We start from the raw sequence: 22,697 nt of genomic DNA, 5'->3' as shown, positions 1-22,697 counted from the left end.
ACATACACACACATATATGTGCATTGTTCATATTTCTTTCTGAACCATTTGAGGATTAGTTGCTACATCATGTCCCTTCTCTATGCATTGTGCCCCTTTAGATTTAATACCGCAGTGTATATTTCCCAAGAACATGGATATTATTATCTTATATAAACACAGTATGGGGCGCCTGGGTGGCTCAGTCGTTAAGCGTCTGCCTTCAGCTCAGGTCATGATCCCAGGGTCCTGGGATCGAGCCCCACATCGGGCTCCCTGCTCAGCGGGAAGCCTGCTTCTCCCTCTCCCACTCCCCCTGCTTGTGTTCTCTCTCTCGCTGTCTCTCTCTCCCTGTCAAATAAATAAATAAAATTTTTTTAAAAAATTAATTAATTAAAAAATAAACACAGTATAATGATAAAATTCAGGAAGTGTGACATCACTACAGACTATTATCTAATCTATAGTCCATATTCAATATTGTCAGTTGTTTTAATAATGGCTTTTATAGATTTTTTTTCCCCAGTTCAGGGTTCAATCTAAAATCACACATTGCATTTGTTTACAGCTTTGACTTCCTGGAAGGGGAGAGTCATGATCTCAGGGTTGTGAGATTGAGCCCCGCGTCGGGCTGTACTCCCAGAGTGGAGTCTGCCTAAGACTCTCTCCCTCTCCCTCTGCACCCCCCCACCTCTCTCTTTCTCTCTCTCTCTCAAATAAATAAATCTTTTTTTAAAAAAGTATACAATGGCTTTATATATTATTCTTGAAATTCCTATGCGAAGTACGAAATTGTTTCCCCCCAAATTTTTAAAAACATTTTATAAACACTACAAAGTCAAGTTTACCCCCTGAAAGTTTAGCTAGTGAAGCTGTAGACTTCCAAAGGAAGAAGTAGAAATATTTCTACCCCCACAGGACATTACAATGTTCATATGAAAGGAAGGATTCTGAGTCTTTTCTGCTTGAACGCTTCCTTTTCCAACCAGAAGCTGAAAAACCTTCTCTCCCTACTGGGTCCCAGCGTCTCATAATCATCTCAACCACTTGACATCACTAGTTCTCAAATTTGGCTGCACCTTAGAATCACCTGAAAAGCTTGAAAAAATGATTGATGCTTGGGGTCCTACCTCCAGAGAGTCTGAATCATTGAGTATTGGGTGTGGGTGGCCTAGGCATCAAGATTTAAAAAAAACTCCTTCATGTGATTCTTTCATGCAGCCAGTTTGGAGAACCCACTAAGCTATGCCATGTTACCGCCTGCTCTGAGCTGAGCTCATCCCCCGGTCTCTGGCTTTGTTCTTTGGCTGCGGTGAGTACCTTTCTTTGACTGATGGCTTTGCAGTCCCATCTGGGACACAGGACGGCAAGGGGCTTGGAAGTGTCCATCCCCGGAGGGCTCCAGCACCACCAAGACGCTCATCTGTTCTAGGATTTCTATAGTCATGCTCAGCGCTAGGGGAGTGGGTGGGGGTTGTGCGTTACTGTGGGAAGGTGACCCTCTGCAAGAGCGACCAGGGCACAGGGAGTCCGGAGGGTGCTTTCAGGACCTTTTCTTTCAGGTGACATCCCTGTTCTATCCTGAAAGCCTATGTCTGTTTCTCTAACAGACACTCGCCAGCAACTGACGATCACGGGACAGGTCGCTGAACAACACACAAAGTGGGCGAGCGGGTGATTCCCCAGATCGTTCTATGCTCTTTGTTCTCTCTGCCCGGTAAGCCAGCCTCCTTCTGCATCCTACTAAAGAAAGTTCTTTTTGCAGCCTTGGAATGCCAGCTCAGAACAGCCTGTGGCATGACCCTCTACAGGTACTTTTCATCTCTAATCGCCCCTGTTCCCCTATTAAAAGATACATTTTTCAAAGCAATGGGAGCAAGTTACTCATTCAAATGCTGTTAACAAATAACAGGATTTAAGTGTGTAATAGGTAGTCACTCAGCTTTGAAAATTTGCCCTGAAGAGTTAAAATTTCTGCTTCATTGGGAAGGGAGGGGGCGAGAATGTCCTTGTGGGAGGAATTTCCAGCCCCTGGAATTTAATGTCTGATCTCCCTCCCCTGCATTTGAGCTGGAAGGCGAGATGCAGCGTGAGATTGCAGGAGAGGGCGGCCTGGGGACAGTTTGGGGGCCTGCAGGTGCGGTGAGGACTGGCCCCCCACCCAAGCAGGCAGACACCCGCCAGGACTTGCCAGAGCCCATGGCAGGGGAGTCGCCTTGCAAATTACTCCCTGCAGGATCATTCCGTGTTGGATGGGATCACAGAGGCGTGGAGGTGCTGCAGCCTCAGCTTCAGGCAGAAGGCTTCTTGGAGAAAGTCCATCGAGGAAAGGCTGAGCTGGTGCAGTGATGACCCTCCATGAGCTCCCAGCAAACCGGGGAGGGGCTACGCCTACACCTTCTCACTGTCCCTGCTGTCTCCAAAGCAGCCCAGTGCCAGGAGACTGCACCCCCTCCCCCCCCCATTTTAATGATCATTTTTCTTTTAATAGAGATTTCCTGAAATTCTATAGTATGAGGACACGACACTGAAGTCCTCAACTAGGACACATCCTCCACCATGGGGCCAGCCATACCCTCCGGGGAGCCTGCAGAGTCTGGGCCACATAGCAGGTGCTCAATAAATGGCTGTAGTTTAAAAAACTATGCAGGCCCCCCAGAATGGTATTAAGAGGTAAACTGTGAGTCCCCAAATGGGGTCAGTAATAAGACAACAAGCACGGTAAGGACAAGACTCCACACGAGGGCAAGAAAGGGACCTCACCTGGGCTGGTCAGCCACCCAGGAATCTCAGGTTTGGCTCTCCTGTGGACAGGTCCAAGTTGAAAAGAGTTCTCATGGTATAGGAATTCAGAAAATACTGATTAAAGGAAGAAACAATAAATTAGAGGTGGGAGGGGGGTGCAATGACGAAGGCAAGTGTCTCCTGAGTCTGAAAGCAGAGAGCTGGGGAGGCAGCCCAGTGCACAGAGTGCCGCTCAAACCCCATTTGGAACTTCAAAGAGGGTTGCAGGCAAGGGATGGGGGAGGGGAAAGAAGCCTAATGAGAAAGAGCAGGAAGAGAAGAGTCAAGGGTCAAATTCTCAAATTCTTCTTTAGTAGTGGTGAGAATAGCAGGCTCTCCTCAGGGGAAATTCAGTCCCCCTTAATGTCCCATCACGGATTTGACCTCATCAGCCCATCCCCAAGCCTGCCCAGGCCACCCACCAACAGAGACTCACAGGTGATAGCTTGAGAGCGAATGCATTCAAGACCCAGCCCAGTACTTTACATATCTCACCTCCCAATCTAGACTATCTATGCCCTAGTTCCCTATGGTCCCAACAACCTGGCTTGCTCTGCATAAATCCCCCGTCCATGTTCTTGTCTTGGATCCAGGTGACACTGATCGACATTTTCGTGATAATATTTTAATTACAGTTGTATTTACCTGTTGATTTTCATACCAAGCGTCATCCTGAGGATTGGAGGCAGCTTCTAAAGTTTCAATATGGTAATGACTTTAACAAATCTGGCTTTGTTTCAAAATAGCTATGCCGGTATCCACAAAACGTAGATGGTTTTTGTTTTTTTTTTTGGTTTAATTGTGAAAACACATACACAGTGCCTTTGAAATCTCGCTCCCGGTTTTAAGACATGTGCACTTACTTACCATCCCAAGAAGGTGACAGACGGTATGGGGCATCCCAGCCAGCTCCGCGTCAGTGCGGTCTGGGGCAGGCTGGGCTCTCCCACTACTACGGGCTGGGTTTGGATCTGGAGTTTGGGATGTCCAGAGGAGCGACCTCCTTGATTTTCTTTCTTTCGTTAAATGAAGACGAAAAAAGAGGTGCAGAGGTTGTGTTGGAGAGAGAGGTTTGGTTCAAGCCGGAGGGGCACCAGAGCGGGAGGGATCTTCCTGGTATCCTGCCAGCCCAGAACCTTCCTCAGCCCCACGTGCCTCCTGTCCTGCAGGGAGTCGGTCAATCCCGGAGGGACCTGCAATCCTTTGCTGAAAGGCCTCTTGGCCACAGCCCAGCTCAACAGAGGAGGGTCCAGCTTTGTCCTTGGAAGGCATGCTGTATGCGGTCCCACCCTTGGGCACCCTCATGCTGTGGGAACCCGGCAGGCTCCCCTTCCCACCTTCACCCAGGTGGCTTTGGGGCTTGCAACAGGTCTGGCTTCTCTGGTGTTGCCTCGGGGCCGCTTTACCTCGGACCAAGGAGGGGGCCTTCTGTTTCCGGGGGGGCAGGGGGGCCTCAGGGCCGGAGCAGCTCCCTCCTCACTCAAAGGGCCACAGAGAGGGCAATGGGCACCAAAAGGGGGCGTTTTTCTTATTTTGTTGTTGTTTGTAAATTTAAAATGTATACCTTTCTTCTGGAAACATCTGGGAGGCCTTACAGAAAGCAGGACACAGGAGAAAGTATGTACATATCTCAGGAAGTGGCTTCCTCGGCCGGAGGAGCATATTTGCTGTGGGCATGGAGCTTCCGTTCGTGGGTCCCGTCAATGCCGGGCATCCGTTGCCCCTGTCGCTTGTAACGGCACCACAATGACAAATGTCGCCACCTCGATCTCACAAAGACAGTAAGGCTCAAAGAAATGCAAGGGATTGCCCAAAGACGCCCAGCTAGTCAGCGGCCAGAGCAGGGTCGGAATCCAGAGTGGGCGCGTCTAGAGCGCGGAGGGTGCCTCGTCTACGCTGTCACGGCCTTAACCGTTCAGCCTTGCACGCCCTGGCTACCGAGGAAAGCTAGGTTATATGCAGGCTCAATGAATCTCCCCCCTCAGGTGGCGAAGGAGCACAGTGTGGGGTCTCTGGTTTTGTTGGGCTTTAACTGCGAGTGGGCGGCGACGCCGCCCGTCGGGCTTGCCTTGCCCAGCTGTGGCGGCCGCCTGATCCCGGTGTGCGTTTGAGTTGCCAATCCCTGCCTCACAACTCCATTAACTGTGACAGATGTCCACGCTCTCTCTTATTTTGACACCTGTGTGCTTTCGGGCCGGCCTCGGGAGGCTGCAGGGTCCGCTGAGGAGCTGCTCACTGCAGTCCAGTTCCACGGAGCTGCTCGAAACTGTTCGGGAAAGTGGAAGAGCGCTCACCCAACACGGTTTTCCTTGGGCCTGAATCACGGCCGCGCTCCTCATGAGAACAACGGGGCTCCACCAGACGGCAGGGAGAGCCGTTGGGTTATTGTAAAAAAAGAAGGGGGGCGGGGGGAAGAGGTCAAAAAGTCGTTTCTTGGCTTGGTGGGACATGCAGCCCAGGTCACAGCCCTTGGGCGGATGTGAGTTTTCCTGTTTGCTGGCCTCCCGGGGAGCGAGAGCCAGGGCACAGCCCTAGGGAACTTCTTTCCACCTGACAAAGCAAAGGCCTAAAGAAAGGTACTTTCCTTTTTTTTTTTTTTTTTTTTTTTATTCTTTTGTAGAGGCAGAAAGAACTTGTGAAAAGAGTGTCCCTTTCTGAAAGCGGGTAGATGAGGGTTCAAATCCACATTTTCTCGATTCCTAGCTGTATCACTGTGGGCAGGTGACATCAGGTTAACATTTTCGAATGCAGTTTCCCATCGGTTACATGCAGATGAAAATAGAGCCCTGGCTGGCGAGCTCTGAGGATTCGAGGCAACCCAGGGAAGAGCCCCGCCTGACCCCACAGCGGTCTGGCTGTTGGCGGGAACAGCGAGGTGGGGGGGACTTGTCCTCCCCAGTAAACGGAACTGCTCTGATTCACAGGCCCCACACCACCTTGCCGGGGCTGGGGCTCAGGAGCGTAGAGTTTCTGGGTTTCAATGAAAACAAAAACGAACAGATAAGCAACCAGCAGCACCCCCCACCCCTGTCGCCTGCCCACCCGCCCCACGAAGCTTGGGAGAAGTGGATTTCAGTCCTAGGCCTCTTGGGCAAGGAGGCCTGAAAGTGGCACTTTACTGCCCTCTGCTGTCCGCCCGGAAAACTCCCCGCGTGCGGCCGGCACCTTGGCCAGCCTTAAAATCCCAAGGAGCTTGGCCCCCAGCCCTCGCCCAACCCATCTGAAAGGTGCACCCCAAAGACCAGGGTAGCACCAGGACCAGCTATATAATCTGAGGGATCCAGTGAAAATGCAGGGCACCTTGTTAGAAAGTGTATTAAGGATTTCAAGACGGTGACAACAGAGTGTTACTCCAAATGCCGGGCACTTACTTTTGAGGGGGGTGCCCTGTACAGACGCGCATGTCCCCTGCCCCTGAAGCTGGCTTTCCTTCATTACTGCCTGCTCCTGACGTTGAACTTCTGGATCTATGGCATAGTCTCAATAGTTCTCTGGGGAACAGAACTTTAGTAGAAGTTGTTTGGGGAGAAGGGGTGGGAAGAGGGCCTCCCCTCGCAAGCCAGACCAGTGGGGGGTGAGTTTCTCTTGGCTCTCACGCAGCCACACATCTCATCTCTCCCCTGTGCACTGCTGGAGTGTGAGGAAGCCAGGAAAACAGCACGCCTTGTCCTGGCCTTGGGAACCAGTTCAGACTCAGGAATTGGACAGATGGAGAGTCAAATATCAACATTATTACAGAACAGACTATACTGGAGGACAGAGCTTACCTATAACTAAAGCGTGTGCTAAAATCCACCCTTATACTCCCCCAGCAGAGACCCACCCAAATGAGAACGTGGAGTGGTTGCTGTCACCCACGAATTGGGGAATTCCCTGTACATCCATGCGCACAAGGAAGGAGTAGAGCAAGGCACCGAGAGCAATTAGAGAAAAATCCCTGTCTATGGAAACCAGAGCCGTAGAGGGAAAGTGTGTCTCTGTCTTAGTTAGGGACTGACTAGGAAAATAGAAACCACTTCGAGTACTTACAACAAAGGGAATTTGAGGCTGGAACTGGTTTCATGGGTGGTAGAGGTGCTGAGAAGTTAAAGCACAAGGTCAACAGGAAGAGGAAGTCACTCCCACTCTTCAGATGGAGGGGTGAAGGAGTAAGTTGGGGTGGTGGGAGGCGGCCAGACCACTGGGTCCCTCAGACAGGAGCTGGAGCCATGGGGGAAATGTGGCTGTGGCTCTTCCTGAAATGGAAAGGGGGGGAAACGATGGCCCCTCCCTTCTTCCCCTCCTTCTAGGACCTTCCATTGGACACACTCAGCTGAGAGGCACCTGATGCAGGAGCCTGGAGAAGATAATCCACAGGGATCCGTTCCCCTGCATCTCCCTCGCCATTCTAGAGCACAGGAAGGCCCTGGACAGAACGCTCCCTTGACAGTTATAAACTCAAATGATTGCCCATTGCCTGTTGGGTAAGAGAATTCTGCCCCATGCCATGAAAGGTCTCTCACAGGCCAGACCACTTTATAAACCACATGTCCTCCTACCCCCTTTTCCTTGTTCTGTCAGCTTACTTTGTAATTCTTAGCTCGCTTCCTCTCCTGGAACGTCCTTTGTCCACACCATCCCCTTCTCTCTCCTCCTCCTCCTCCCCCCCCCCCCCCCCCCCCCCCCGTCCACTGCCCTGCATTCTCCTCCTTCCATGCTTCTCCTACTTTTCCTTCCCGTCTTCCTTGTTTCCATCCTTTCCTTTTGCATACTTTCTCCCTCCTGTCTTTCTTTCCTGCATATTAATGAGCAGATTGAAGTCGAGGTCTTTGCGTTTATTAGCTGTTACTGTTTTCCAATAAATAGTTCTTAAAAACAAATATTAAAACATACTGTACCCATTAACCTCCACCCCCCACAACCGCCACACCTAGTAGACCCCAAATCCAGATGTAACCGATGGAAACCAGGCCAGACACTCTTTACCAAGCCACGGGATGGCATCTTGATTTCTCAGCAGGATTGGGAAACCCATACAAAAGCTCAAAACCCGCTCCCCCCAAAATAAGCCTCTTGATATTTGCCCCTAGAACATCAGTCAGCCTTCTGTTTGCAGTAATGATTGCCCCAGATTTTACTGGACTGACATCACACAAAATGGAAGCTCTGAAAGCACTGGAGAGTGAAGGGAAGCAGGTAGATTTTGGTGGGAAGTCCATGGAGAGAGAGAGAGAAGTTAGAGGAAGTGAGCTCCCGTTTCTTCTGGTTCTAGTCCAGGCCAGGTGCAGGCCACATTGTGTAGGCCAGTGTTGGTGCTGGTGGAGAAGGAGCCATCTTTTTGGCCTCTGAAAATAGAAGCAGCTACAGCTGCCAAAGGGAGGAGAGGGAATCCTGGAAGGGAAAGAGCGGGAGAGGGGATACCCCAGTTCTGTCTGGTTCCATCTCTGGCCCACCCCTGGCCCACGCTTACAGAGAACAGATGCAAAGCGTCTCAGCTAAAGGCAAAAGAGTCATTGGGGCTGCCGCCCAAGACACAACTTTTAGTTAGAGTCCAATCCAGGAAAACACCTATTAAAACAAAATGAAATACAAGCTATTAGGGAAAAAAAAATCAGAAATTAGAGCCTCCACAATTAACATTAATAATATATATAATCCAAATTACCCAACATAGGAAGAGCCAGAAAAATGGGATATACTCTTGAGTGAAAAGACATTATGTGAAAGGAATCAAACACGAAGAACTACATGCTGAATGATTCTGTGAAATTTTAGAAAAGGCAATGTTACAGGGAGAGAAAGCAGACCTGTGCTGGCCCGAGGCTGGGTCAGAGGAGGGTATTGATTGCAGAGGGATATGGGAAACTTTTTGGGAGTGATGGATATGTTCTATATCTTGATTGTGATGATAGTTATACAACTGTATATAGTTGTCCTAACGCACCAAATTCTACACTAAAAATGAGGGGATTTTACTGTATTGTAAATTGTATCTCAATAAAATTGGAGAAAAAGTAAACAAATAAACAAGTAAAATCACAGCCAGTGGGCTCTGTCTCATAGCTGCAAGATATTGGCCCATATTTTCAAGTGTCCTTTGTATTCGTATCATGGTCCATTATATTGTATTGTAAATTGTATCTCAATAAAATTGGAGAAAAAGTAAACAAACAAAATCACAGCCAGTGGGCTCTGTCTCATAGCTGCAAGATATTGGCCCATATTTTCAAGTGTCCTTTGTATTCATATCATGGTCCATTATATAAATGAACCATAATTCATTTTTAATTCTACTGTTGCTGGGTATTTGCATATTTCCTTCTCCTCCTCCTTCCCCTCTTCCTCCCCTTTTTCCTTCTCCTCTTCCTTCTTTTTTTCTGATTGGACCCATGGGGCTATAACATTCTGGTACAGTGCCTGCAACACTTTTGAAAGTATTTGTTATAAACAGAGGTATCAGTTTTGTTGGGTTGTAGATGATACATGCTAACCTTTCTTAAGTAATGCTGGATTGTTTTCTAAAATGGTTGTACCAGGGGTGCCTGGCTGGCTCAGTTGGTTAAGCGTCTGCCTTCAGCTCAGGTCAGGATCCTGGGGTCCTGTGATCAAGCCCCTCATCAGGCTCCCTGCTGAGCAGGGAGCCTGCTTCTCTCTCTCTCTGCCGCTCCCCCTGCTTGTGCTCTCTCTCTGTGTCAAATAAATAAAATCTTTAAAAAAATAAAAATAAATAAAAATAAAATGGTTGTACCAATTTATACTTCTACCAGCATGTCTGAAAGCTCCATTGCTCCATATTTTTGCCCACACTTGGTAGTATCAGATTTGAAAATTTTAAATCTGCTGGGCAAATCTTGTTTTAACTTGCATGTCTCTTATTACTAATAGAGCTGAGTATATTTCCATATGTTTATTAGCCATGCAGATTTCTTTTGGGGGGAAGTGACCAAGTCTTTCTCCATTTTTGACTGGGTTATTTTGCATAGTGATTCATAATGTCCTTTGTATATTATTTGTATGTTATCATCCCTTATTGTCATAATTACAAATATCTTTTAGTTTATGGCAGTTATTTTCACTATCTTTATAATTAACAGAATTTATGATAATTAGTCTATCAATTTTTCCCCTTTGGGCCTTTTTTTAAAATCTCTTTTAAGAACACCTTGCCTAATCAAAAATTTTGAAAATATTCTGTGTTTACTTCTAAAAACTTTACAGTTTTGCCTTTCTTATGTACATCTTTAACTTACCTTTAATTGATTTCAGGGCATGCTGTGAAGTCAAGATACATTTTCACTTTTCCCAGTAGTTAAGCAATTTTTCCACCAGCATTTATTGAATAGTCTCTTCCTAGCCCACTGATCCACAGTGCCTTTCTGTAATGTATCAAGGCTCGATCTCCCTAGCCTACTCCATTAGTGAAGTTATCTAATCCTGCATTATTAGCACACAGTTTTATTTAGGGCTTTATAATAAATGCCAATGTCTTGGTAGGGTTAGTCTCCTGTATCAGTCACAGAATCAGGACACAGAAACCACAGCAGTTACTTTAACAGGGAAAAATGTAATATAAAGAATTGTTAACGAGTAGGAAGTGCTTAACCCGTCAAAGGGGTAAAGGAAGACCCCAAGAGTCCAGATGCAGCAGGCAGCTGCTACCTCCACGATGACGAAGAGGGAACAAAGAAGGAACTAGACCTTTGGAGAATCACACGCGTTCCCAACCAAAGGCTGAGGTATGTGCAGCCTGCTTGTTGCAGAGAAACTTGCCGGGGGTTATGGGCCAGAGCTGAAGGGTAGAAATGGTCCACCATCGCCACAGGGGGTGGAGCGGGTCTGTAGAAAGTGTCTACTTAGTGGAGACAGTTGCCTGAGGGCACAGTCAGAGCCACCGGAGACATGGCCCCTTGGAGCCTCACAGAAGCACCCACGGTGGGGGAAAGGGTGGCCCGAGGGCACAGCGGGAGCTGCTTCACCGGGGCTGCTGGGCTTCTTCTGTGCTGAGTGATGATAATGGAGGACTGAGCCCAGAAAGAAACGCCTTCCTGCCACTGTGGCCTTGCGGTGTAGCTCCAGCGCCCTCTATCAGCAAAGCAAAACACTGTGCCAGCTGCAAGGACAAGTGTTAGCGGCCAGCAAGACGCTCACAAAGAGGGCCAAGGAGGTGGATTTGGAGATAAGAGAAGATTAATTGATTACTGGCCCCATCTTCTAACTTGTGCTTACCTTCGCAAGTTTCCTAACGATTTTTGGTCCCTTGCATTGCCATGAGCCTAAGTGGGGGAGTGGAGGGAATTGAATTTTTACTTGGGCTTCATTTAATCTATAGATTTATTTGTTGGAACTGACAGCTTTACACAATTGATTCTTCCAGTTCGTGAACATTTGGATCTCTTCATTTATTTAGGTCTTCCTTAAAGCTTTCCAATAGCATTTTTATCATTTTCTCTATAAAGAGCTCTTACGGCTTCTGTTAGGTTTATACTTCAGTACTTCATATTTTTAAAGCAAATGGTGTATTTAAAAATTTTCTATTTCTTACTATTACACAAAAAATGCAATTTATTTTTGGTATGTTGTTTTGTACCCAGCAACATGTTAAACTTACTTCCAAATTCTAGTAATATATCTATATATTCTTTTGGATTTTCTGCATGTACAAGTTTATCTCCCAAGAATAATGACAAGAGTAGATTCCCTTTCTTATGTATTTCTTATTCTTGCCTTACTATACTGTCTAGAACCTCAGTATGTTGAGTAAAAGTGGTAGATACAGGGGATCTTTGCCTCATTACCAACATCAAAAGAAATGTTACTGCTGTTAGCTCATTACTTTATAGATACCTTTCACCAGTTCAGAAAGGTTTCTTCTAGTCCTAATTTGCTAAGAAGTTTTTTTAGAAATTATGAATGGACACTGAACTCTATCAGACACATCTATCTTCATCCATTGAGATGACCTGTGATTTTTCTTCATCTGTTGATGTGAATCACATGGGTTATTTTCTAATGTAAACCAACCTTGCATTTCTGGGATGAACCCAATTTTGTCATCATGCATTATCCTTTATGCACATTGTTATACTCAATTTATAATATTTTGTCAAATTTATGCTCCCAAGCGAGATTAACCTAACATTTTCCTTTTTCATGTTATCCTTGTTGGTATTCTAGCCTTATAAAGTAAGTTGGGAGGTATATTTAGAATCAAGCTTTATACACCTTCTCAGATACCCTTGACTGGCAACCCACACATGCCAGGGTTTCCCTCCTTTTTTAGACTTCAGTGAAACACCACCACATTACAAGATATGGGATCTGAATTCCCGAACAGCTTCTAAGAGGTGGATGATGCCACCCAGAGGGACATGCAATTGTATCCCTATGGGGTGATGACCAGTGAGAACTGGGAAATGGAAGTTACCTGATAGCCAAATTACACCCTTTTCCTTCTCCCATTGACTACTTCAAGATATTGTTCTTCCCAGAAAACTTTCCTAAAATCCACACAAGTCTCACATGTTGAGTGACCTAATATGTCTGTTTCAACTCACTGTGAAGTGGCAGTAAGACATTAATGCATCATATTGCACTTCATAAGATTTCCCTTGCTTTACTTCCTCTCATTGACTCTGCTGAGTTTGCATTTCCCAAATAAAGTTTTAGTATCTTAATCCTTGCCTCAGGCTCTGCTTTCTAGAAGACCTAAGCTAAGATCAGATAGTATTTGTTCTATGCCCTGGAGTATTTTGTTTAAGATTGCAGGATTTTTTCTTTGAAGTTTGATAATGCTCCCTGGTAAACTATTTAGGTCTGGGTTTTTCTGTTGGGAATTAGTGTTTGATTTTAAGGGCTGTTAAGACTACTCTCTTCAGAATTTCTACTTCTTTGTGAGGCAATTTTCATAAGTTCTAGTTTTCTAAGAAATCACTTTTATCTATCCTTACACATTTATTGGCATAAAATTTATATTTTTATCTATTTCATTGCACTTTTATTAATATCTTTAAGATCTGTAGTGATGTTCCTATTTTCATTGTTATTACTGTTTTTTGTTTGTTTGGTTCTCTCTCCCTCTCCTTCCCTTATCGATCACGCTAAGGTTTGTAGATTTTATTAGTATTTTTGAAGAACCAACTTTTGACTTTGTTGATCTCTATCATGTTTGTTTTCTATTTCATCAGTTTGCCCTTATTAGTTCCATTTTTTATTTTTTCTTTTAACTTCATGAATTGAATGCCTAGCTCATTAGTTTTTAGTCTTTCTTCTTTTCTTTTTTTTAATATTTTATTTATTTGACAGAGAGAGAGAGCACAAGCAGGGAGAGAGGGAGAAGCAGGCTCCCCGCTGAGCAGAGAGCCTGACATGGGGCTTGATCTCAGGATCCTGGGATCATGACCTGAACCGAAGGCAGACACTTAACCAACTGAGCCACCCAGGCGCCCCATCTTTCTTCTTTTCTAATATGCATGATTCTAATCATGTTGGTCTACTGCCCCCTACATACTGCTTTAACTGCATTCTACATATTTTAGTAGGTGGTACTTCTTTAGCATATAGTTTCAAATATTTATTAATTTCCATGACTTAATTTTCTCATGTGTTAATTAGAAATGTTTAATAATTGCCAAAACATGGAGCTTTTCTAAAGATCCTTTTTATATTGATTTCTAACTTAATTGCCTGTGCCATAGAATATTGTGTATTGCAGCAATCCTTTGAAATATATTGACACTTGCTTAATTTGCCAAGAACATGGTTTTCATATTGTTCTACATGTGACTGAAAAATTATGAATGACAATGTTGTAATAGAGTGCACGTGCACACCCACATAATAAAGACTTCAATTTTCCTATGTATCTCCTGATATTTGACTGCTTGTTCCATCAATTACTGAAAGATGACTGGATTTTTTTTTTTCTTTGTGGTTCTCTCATTTTTGTTTTATGTCAAGACAGTTTTATTAAGCACATACCAAAGTACAATATTTCATCTTCATAGCAAATTTAACATTGTATCTTATGAAGTGAAATCTTTAAGATTTTTTAAAAATATATTTTATTTATTTGACAGAGAGAGAGAAAGAGAGAGAGAGCAAGAGGGAACACAAGCAGGGGGAGTGGGAGAGGGAGAAGCAGGCTTCCCGCTGAGCAGGGAGCCTGACTTGGGGCTGGATCCCAGGACCCTGGGATCATGACCTGAGCCAAAGGCAGACGCTTAACGACTGAGCCACCCAGGTGCCCCAAAATCTTTTAAGATTTAATCTTAATGTCTCTTAAGGCTCCCAAATGAACTGCACTCGAGTCTTTTTTTCAAGGTCCACTTCTGGGACAACTTAATTATTTGGTCCCCTGGGATGTTGTAGCACCACAATACCTAAGACAGCCACCTTTGATAAATTGGCACTGGATCTACCAGGAAAGGGATGCAGTAACTTATGCAAGCTCTAGCATGTGAGGGTGGTATTAATTTATAATTGTGGAATAGGCTGGTTATTGCTAAGTGCAATCAGTGCACAGAAAGAAGAAAATGTCATGCTCAACTCAGGGCATGGTGTAAACGATCTTCCTGGCAGCATTTGAAAAAATCCTTAGCTCATGCAGCTGGATGACAGCCTGTGCCAAAAACCAAGCCAGAAATTACAAATAAAGCTGAATTCACAGCCTTCACAAATCTATGTTACAGTCAGGCCCTAAAAGTAAGTAGCTGCACCCTGAAACGTGTGGTGGGGACATCAGGGTGGAAACACTGAGAGCTCTGAACCCAATTCCTCTGAACCCTCTGGGCTACTAAGTCCACTATCCCTTGCTGGGATAGCAGCCTACCCTGCATGGGGAGACCATGTCAAGGCCTCAACTGAAATGGATGCCTCAAAAGATGAAGTAGTTGCCTCCCCAAGATCTGCCCCACCTCATCAAATACAAGGGTAAAGCCTCAGCATGTCTAGTGGGGGAAATTTGGTCTGTAATTCAGGAGGAAATGGTTCATCACCAAAAATGCAGGATTTGGCTTGTCTGTACTCTTCTTCCCTGTAGAACTGGCAGAACATGCCTGGAAATGAATCTTGAGGACATGAGACTGGGTTAGATTAAGGGGTTTATTGGTATAGGTCACACTCTTCTACAGTTCAGAATTTAATATCCTGGCAAGAACATCTAGAGATGATCCTGGGTCAGCTGGACAGTTCCTTGAGGGTTGGAGGAAACAATGATGTAGAGCAAATGCAGAGGTGCTGGAACTGCCTTGGTACTGAGGCAGAGCCCAGAAAGTTCAGAGACAACACTTGGCAGGGGAGGTGGCGTAGGGTGGTGGTTGTAATTTAAGACCAGAACACCTACCCCCTGTCTATGTGCCCCAGAAGGCCAAGAAAATAGTCCCTTCACTAAAATAGCAAATGCACTAAAGAATAGGGCATATGCATTGCTAAGAAACTCAGGGCAGCCTGCAAGCCAAGGTTGATGGCAGGAGATACTGATACAGAATTGGGTTCCCTTGTGTGAATGGAGGGAAGATTCTGGAACAGCAGAGACCAAGTGGCAGGAATTAGCTGTCAGAGGCAAAGCAGTAGTTACCATAATAGGCAGCGAGGGATGGAAACCAAGGAGCCTGGCCCCACAGGGATCTGTGAAGATGGCTAGTGGACCATGGCAAGATAGGGACAAGAAGGTGGGCAGCCATCAATGGTGTTGCTTGACTCTATTAGTCATAAAATAGCAAGATTAGGTGAGAAGATGTCAGCTGCTGCAATGAAAAATCACTATCCATCACTCATCCTTTCCAGATCTAAGCCTGTTCTTAGACCCATAACCTATTGATCAAAGGGAAGGTTGGGATACTTGAGGAAGAATGCTATGATGCCACATCAAGGACATCAAAGAAATAGATAGCCATTTGCTAGAATACCTACATACTGGGGGATGGGAAACAGACATTTTTTAGGACCTGGATTTTTTGGCTTAGAATGGGAGTTGGCAAAACATTTTTACTGTAAAGAGCCACGCAGCAATCCATTATTTTGGGCTTTGTAAGCTACAGGGTCTGTTACAACTAATGAACTACGCCATTGTATCATGAAAGCAGCCATGACAGCAAGTAAATAGTAAGGGCTAGTAGTGTGTTTTAATAAAACTTTATTTGCAAAAACAAATAGCAGGCCAGATTTGGCCTACAGACTATAATTTCAAAACCCCTGGCCTTGAATGCAGTCAATTTTCATAAAAATTCAGTGTGTGCTTGGAAATAATGTATAGACTCCCAATTGTTGTGTTCATTGCTTTGTATTTTATAAACTAGAACAGCACATTAAATTATGGTGTTCAAATCCCCTATGTCTGACCTGTGTTTTTGTCTGTGTGTTTGGTCTGCTCTACCTATAAATAACCCAATGAGTTTAGTTCTTCAAAAACTTCCTACTATGGAATTTCAAATTTTGCTTTATAAATTTGAACCTGTGTTATTAGGTGCATATAAGTTTAGAGACCTTATTTTTCCTGGGTAATTAAAACTTGTATCATCTTGAAATAATCCCCATGAGCTCTAGTAATATTTTTTCCTTGAGCTATACTAGTGCAAAAATAATATAGCTACATCAGCTTTCGTTTTACAGTATATTTTTCATCCTTTGTTTTCAACCTTTCTATGCCTTTACATTCTAGTTGCCTGTACATCCTTATCAGCACAGAACACAACTTATAAGTCTGAGCTTCTTGTGAGCCAAAGCAAATAGGAGAATGTTTACTTAAAAAAAAAAAAATGCAGTCAGGTTGCTGGTAGCCAATTTGCTAGTTAAAACAACATAGATATATCTGACATATAGGATATTAAACAGAACAAAGGTGTCTTTAAAGGCAGTTTAAAAACCCCTAAGGCTTCACAGGCTTACACAACATTGTTTGGGTTTTTTTAAATTGGAATTTTATCATTGCTCACTGACGACCTAACAACAGCAGCTAATTTGGCTTTCCATAAGTAATAGCTATGTTTATTCATCTACTGCAACAGTAAGGCAGAAAGAAATGATCAGGGGTTCACAGCAAAGTTGCTTGATCCCTCAACTGACTAGAGGCCTTTGTTTATCCTCCCCTTTGCTCTTTAAATCCCTTTACTCAGTGATATTTACCTAGTGTGTCTCCCCATCTTTGCTGAACTTAAGTTGACTGGAACCACAGGCACGAACAAAAGATGTTTTTAATGTATTAAAGCACCTTGTTTTCGAGGAGGAGGGGTAGGGCAAGAGGTGCCATACAGCCAGTGGTAGAACTAGAACTGCAAGGCAGGCGGCATTACCACCTCTCAATTCTTGTCACTAGCTTTCATGATTTTAACAAAGGCTTAACTTCTCTGGGCCTCAATTTCTTTATTGGAAAATAGGAAATGACTCCTGTATTAAGAGAATGTGGTTTACAGAAAACAGCGACTCTAACAGTGCCTGATATACATTAGGGCCTCAACAAGGTGTGGACAAGAGGTGACCTATTTAAGGCTCCACCACTCACCAGTCATCACTGGATGATCCACCTTTTCTGAGCCTCGGTTGGGGGTAATAATATCACCGTCTTTGGGACTATTGTAAGAATCAAAGGAAACAATATATCCACATTGTATCAACACACTTGGCCAGTGCCCAGCACACAGTAAGCACCTAGTGAATCAAAGGCTTTCTTATGCAGGGCTGTGCTGCACACACCTGAATCATGAACCCCACAGTTCACCCACAACACATAATCCCATGTTATTTTCAACAACATACACTTTTGCAGATAAAAAAGGTAACCCACACTTTCATTTTCTTTATTTTTCATTGATACCGTATGAATACAAAGTTTCTAGAAAGCTACAAAATGTCTACCACTTTATCAAGAAGGCATCAAAATGTGTCACTTTGCAAAGACATGAAAACACCTGCAGGAACTGACACAAAAATAGCATTTTTAGAGTGATGAAATAATTGCACTTAACTGTCATGGATATTAAAGTTATCACACATATGTACCGCGAAAGCTAGAATACATTTTTTTTTTTTTACAAAGCACTTTATAAAAAAATTCTCTGCACACAAACCCTATAATTTTCATATAACTATCATACTAAAGATAAATTCACTTTAAAGCCAACACTTAGAACATTTTTAAACAAAAAGGTACCAGTACCTAAACACAGACATTAACAAATACAAGAATACTGTACTGCCAAGAGGTTTAACCAAATGCCTTTTGAAAGTTTCTGCAAATAGTTTAAGAAAACATGTGTGAGAATTCGCCCCCCACCCCCATCTCTCCAATCTACCGAGAAGAACCTTATCACGCGGGGGCAGGTTCCGGAGCCCCCGCCCAGCTGCAGTACAATATCAAAGCGACCACTGACCAGATGAAGCGCTTACGTCACAAGCCCATAGTATACACGGGACACAAAGACACCGACTGTGAGAATCCCATTAAGTCATTTAGAACGTGAACAAACACATGTGGCAAAACCAATTTACATAAAATTTAAGCATATTAAAGAATTAAAGGCTATTCGGGTTTCTTTTTTAAATGTTACAAAATTTTTTTGTTGTTTTTCAGGCACGTACTGTTTTGTTTTTGTTTTTTTTTTTTTCCTCTTTCCTTATCTGCAGGCTAGAGCCTATTGACAAAGGCCTACAGAGTGAATCTTTCAAGGAGGTAACAGGGAGATGTATTTTTTTTTTAAAGAAGTGCAGTTAATATCTAATTTACACAGTCAAACTAATCACAGAAAATGACTGATCCAAAAAAAATAATAATAATAAAATAAGAGACTGGTTTCCAATTGATTTATGCCTAGATTCTGTCAGCCTCTCTCAGAGACAGGGGAAGGGAAAACCATCTCATAATGGAAGGCAGACAAAAGAGTCTACCTGAGAGAGGTGGAATCTCCTAGAATCTGACCCCATTTAATGAGGAACACGAGGGGACATAAATGCCATTTCAAATAAACTAAAATGATGTAGTGTGGCATACGACTGACTCAATGCAAATTCACAAAGAATAAAACAAGCTACAGCCTTAGGAAGTAGGACAATAAATACCAATATTTCATCTTAGTTAACGGTGCATGACTTCAGCGAAACTATCCTTGCAAATGCAGTAAATTTTAAACACAAAACCTTCATTCTTAACAATAGAAGCAATGAGTTTATGAGAGAAAACTATTGCCAAACAAAGCACAGTAACAGCTGAAAAGAGAAGCAGGAAAACAAGCATTTGATTAATTTCTTTCCAGGGGTGGTTCAGTACTGACAGGGAGGGCTGAACTCAAGCGACTGACTATCGCTCGTGTTAGCTCATTTTCCTTTTCATCATTTGACTGTTTTTGTGTTTTTTTTTTCTTGTAGAAATTTCTATAAATACTCACAACTTGGTGTGGGTAGAAATCACTCCTGAAATTTCAGAGCCCAGACAGGGTAATCTTAAAGACACCAGGGAGAGACGAAAGAACATACGCATTAAGAGTTCAGAGGCTAACTTTCAAAGATGTCTAATGTCATTGTGAAGTCTGTATCGGTAAAGAACATTTTTTTTTTCCTCCTGGCTTTTGTTTGGCTGGTGTTTTTGCCTTCTGGTCCTTTCCATGCCTCTTCCTTACCTCTATCAGTATTCCCCATCTCTACAAGGTTTTAATAAAAGCCAACATGGACTCTAAAGGGTTGCCCTTTTGAGGGCTGGAACATTCTTTAAAAATGCCGAATTGTGAATGGTGCTCTTTGGAAGTTTCTCATAGCACATTCGTACACAACACTCAGAGTCAACATTTCCGCCGTAAGAAGAACACTTCAATTGTAATGGCCCTAACTCATTTTGGTTCTGCACTCGCGTCTCGGTTCGAGGCTTCCAACTTCCAGAGTGGTATCACTGCGTAGACCAGAGAAGTGCGCGCTGTCGTCTGAATGGGAAAGAAAGCCTCCACAGAGACTGAACACGAACACGAGGGGAGGGGCAAATCTGTCCACCGGCCGAAAGTCTGTCGTTTGCGTGGCGGTCCCCTCGCGCGGACGCAGGGCTGGGTGGCGGGCCAAGAGGACGCCCGGGGTCGCGGACACACACACACACACACAACAGTTCCTGGGGTCCCTCCCGCCGCTGCTACTGCTGAGCGCCAGATGGTGGCGGCAGGGAGGGTCCGCGTCGCGCCCTTGTGGACAGAGGCCTGTGGCTGGTTACTCATCCTGGTAAACCAAAGGCATTACGGTGATCTCAGAATATTTTTGGTCTCTCTACAAATTATCGTTATATGGTAGCACTTTTCTAAGCTGGAATCTCAAACCAAAGGCACTTCCATGCTAGAGCGCAGAAGATTCATAAATAGCTAAGTATTTGGTCGTGAATTGAAAAGGCAACTTTAAAAGTACAATTTGCTTTTCATAGTAAACTACGAAGTTGGAAAACCTTCCGTTTTGGTATATACATTTGAGAGTGCGGTCGAAGAACCGACTCGTGTTCAGTTTCCGATTTTAGACCAAGTGGTCAGTGTCCTATAGAACTGGAGGGAAAAAATGGGCTTACAAAAGAGAAATGAGAACAATTTTTGCCTGTGCAGTTTCAAATACGGGGCCAATTAGTAAATGGACGCGGAGGGCTCGGTATGACTAGGTAATCACTAAGGCACTGCTTACTGGAACGCTTTGGCAGCTCTGAATTTAAAACTCCCTAAAAAAGCAACAGTAGTAAGAGAAATGCTTCCAGCTTACAAAAGGGCTCACAGTTCCGAGGCAGCCTTTTGCACTGCACACCCTACACGCAACGTCTCAAAGATTTAAGGCTTTTCAGAAATGACAGGTGCAGGGCTTTGCCACAGAAACATCAACAGAAAGAAAGAAGCAATGCAGACATATGCTCTCAGTGTCACAGGTGTGAACGCCAACACAAGAATCGGTTCCACCCTTCGTGAGGACAGGTGTAGGGTACCAGACAGAGCATATACAAACTTAGACAAATCATGTGTACCTGGTTTGTAAGATTGACTGTCATCTCAGACGATTTAAATAATTTATGGTTGTACAAAAACAGACTGCTAAAGCCACTACAGAATTGAGACCTAAAGAAGACTTGGGTTGAAGTCATCTGGGGACTTCTCACACCAAGTGCTGGGAACGGGGGCTGCTTTTTGGCTGGTCTGAGTGTGGGACAGGGCGGCTGGGTTGCCTAGCAGATAAAAATTAGACTCGGAGTCTGTGGCAGGTGCATTGTCCTCAGGGTAAGCGAAAAGGCTCATCAGCTTTCGTATCTGCTTGTGGCTGCCTCACGTAGCTCCAACCAGACCAGAGGCTCCGTGGGGGAAGCGGCGTCAGCATCGGGGCGATGCCGTGCTCTGGCTGAGGGGGTTCTTAGTGCCCCCTCTCTTCTGCACTGAGCCTGTGCACACCTTCGTAGGGATCTTTGAAGCATGAGCACCAAAGAAGAACAACTTGCACTGGGAGAGGCCAAGGATTAAGTGGCGAGGTCCCAGAGCCTCACCCTGGTTGTGTCACTGACCAGCTGGGTGACTCTGGGCAAGTCACCTCCCCTCTGGGCCTCAACTTTCTCATCTGCTAAATGAAGGAGGGTAGTTTGTGCTCTCTTTTAGCTCAACAAAGAAATATCTATCAGCCCGCTGCCAGAACTGGTCCCTCTCGCCTCCATCCTTAAAGAAGCGGTGTTCCAAAGGCTTCCATAAATTCTAAAAACAGCACTGAGTGTAGGGCAGAAAGCAGAAGACCGGAGTAAGTTTACCGAAATGATGAAAGCTTTGATCGTGAGACCCAGATGCTTATGAGAATCGTGAATGTAGCTGTGACTTCTTTTAAAGCTGGTAAACTAAGGAATAAAGATCAAATCACAGATACACCTTAACATGATTATGGGGATGATGGTGACCAGCTCTTCCCCACATCCCCGGGGATGAATGAAGGAATCCTCTGTAGCCAGACAGACTCTGCCGTGAAAGAAGCTCCGAAGGGGAGGAGACCGGGACATAATGTCATTTGAGGAATATTCCTACCTGCCTCTTCACAACCTGAAACAAGGCTCCCAGGACAGCAGCTTTTTTGGAGCAAAACGGAAGGGAACAAGAAAATCTCAAATATGGTATTTGTGACCTCTAAGATCTAGGGCAGTGGTTCTCAACTGGGGGTGATACTGGGCTCCATGGGACCTGTGGCAATGTCTGGAGATAGTCTGGGTTGTGGCACCAGCAGGGAGGGCATGGGGGAGCCCATGGGGACACTACGCAGGATCATCCCGCAGAACAAAGAACTGCTCCCAACTTGTCAACAGTGTCGAGGCTGAGAACCCCTGACTTAGAGTAGCATAGACCTGGGATTCCAGAACCTGTTCTGAAGAAGTCCTGATAGTAATTTTAGGTCTCTTGCTAAGATGGAAACGAATGCCTACTGACTAGAGTCCAGTTCTCCAGCTCTCTCCTGTGTCGGCTATGGAAGATGGGCCTCCACACTCCCCAGTAAAAGTACGAGATGCCCCTGACTCAAGGCTGGTAATGCAGGGTCGCCAGGAGTTCCGGCACCCAAAAGAAAGCTACAAAAGCTGTAAGGACAGAGGCCTGGAAAGCCTTCTTTATGGTTCTGGGAAGCTTGACAGCTGAAGGGAGAAGACTGCGACAAAGGAGGAAAGACCACAGACAGACTTGGATTAGGTGCTGCAACACGAACCCCACCCCAGCACCTAACTTGGCAGAGACAGAGAGAGGGCCAAGGGTTTGGGTAACTGGATCAGTGGTTAAGATAGGGAAAATATCCACCCTGGAGAAAGTTTTAGAAGAACAAGATGAGAAGTAAAACTTTTAAGGCTCTTAGAAATGTTTTTAAGAGCAAAAAGCAATCCTCCAGGTTGTTCACGTAAATGCCCCAAACTCAGCTCCGAAGGCATTTGGGGGAGGAGGGCACAGCCTGCCTCCGTGGGCTCAGCAGACCAGGGTATGCCCTTCCCTGTAGCCAACAGA

This window comes from Mirounga angustirostris, unplaced genomic scaffold, assembly GCF_029215605.1.
Source record: "Mirounga angustirostris isolate CCGP_5_RB_7025 unplaced genomic scaffold, mMirAng1.0.hap1 SCAF_13, whole genome shotgun sequence".
NCBI classification, from domain to species: Eukaryota; Metazoa; Chordata; class Mammalia; order Carnivora; family Phocidae; genus Mirounga; species Mirounga angustirostris.
Note: the sequence above shows the minus strand (reverse complement) of the source record.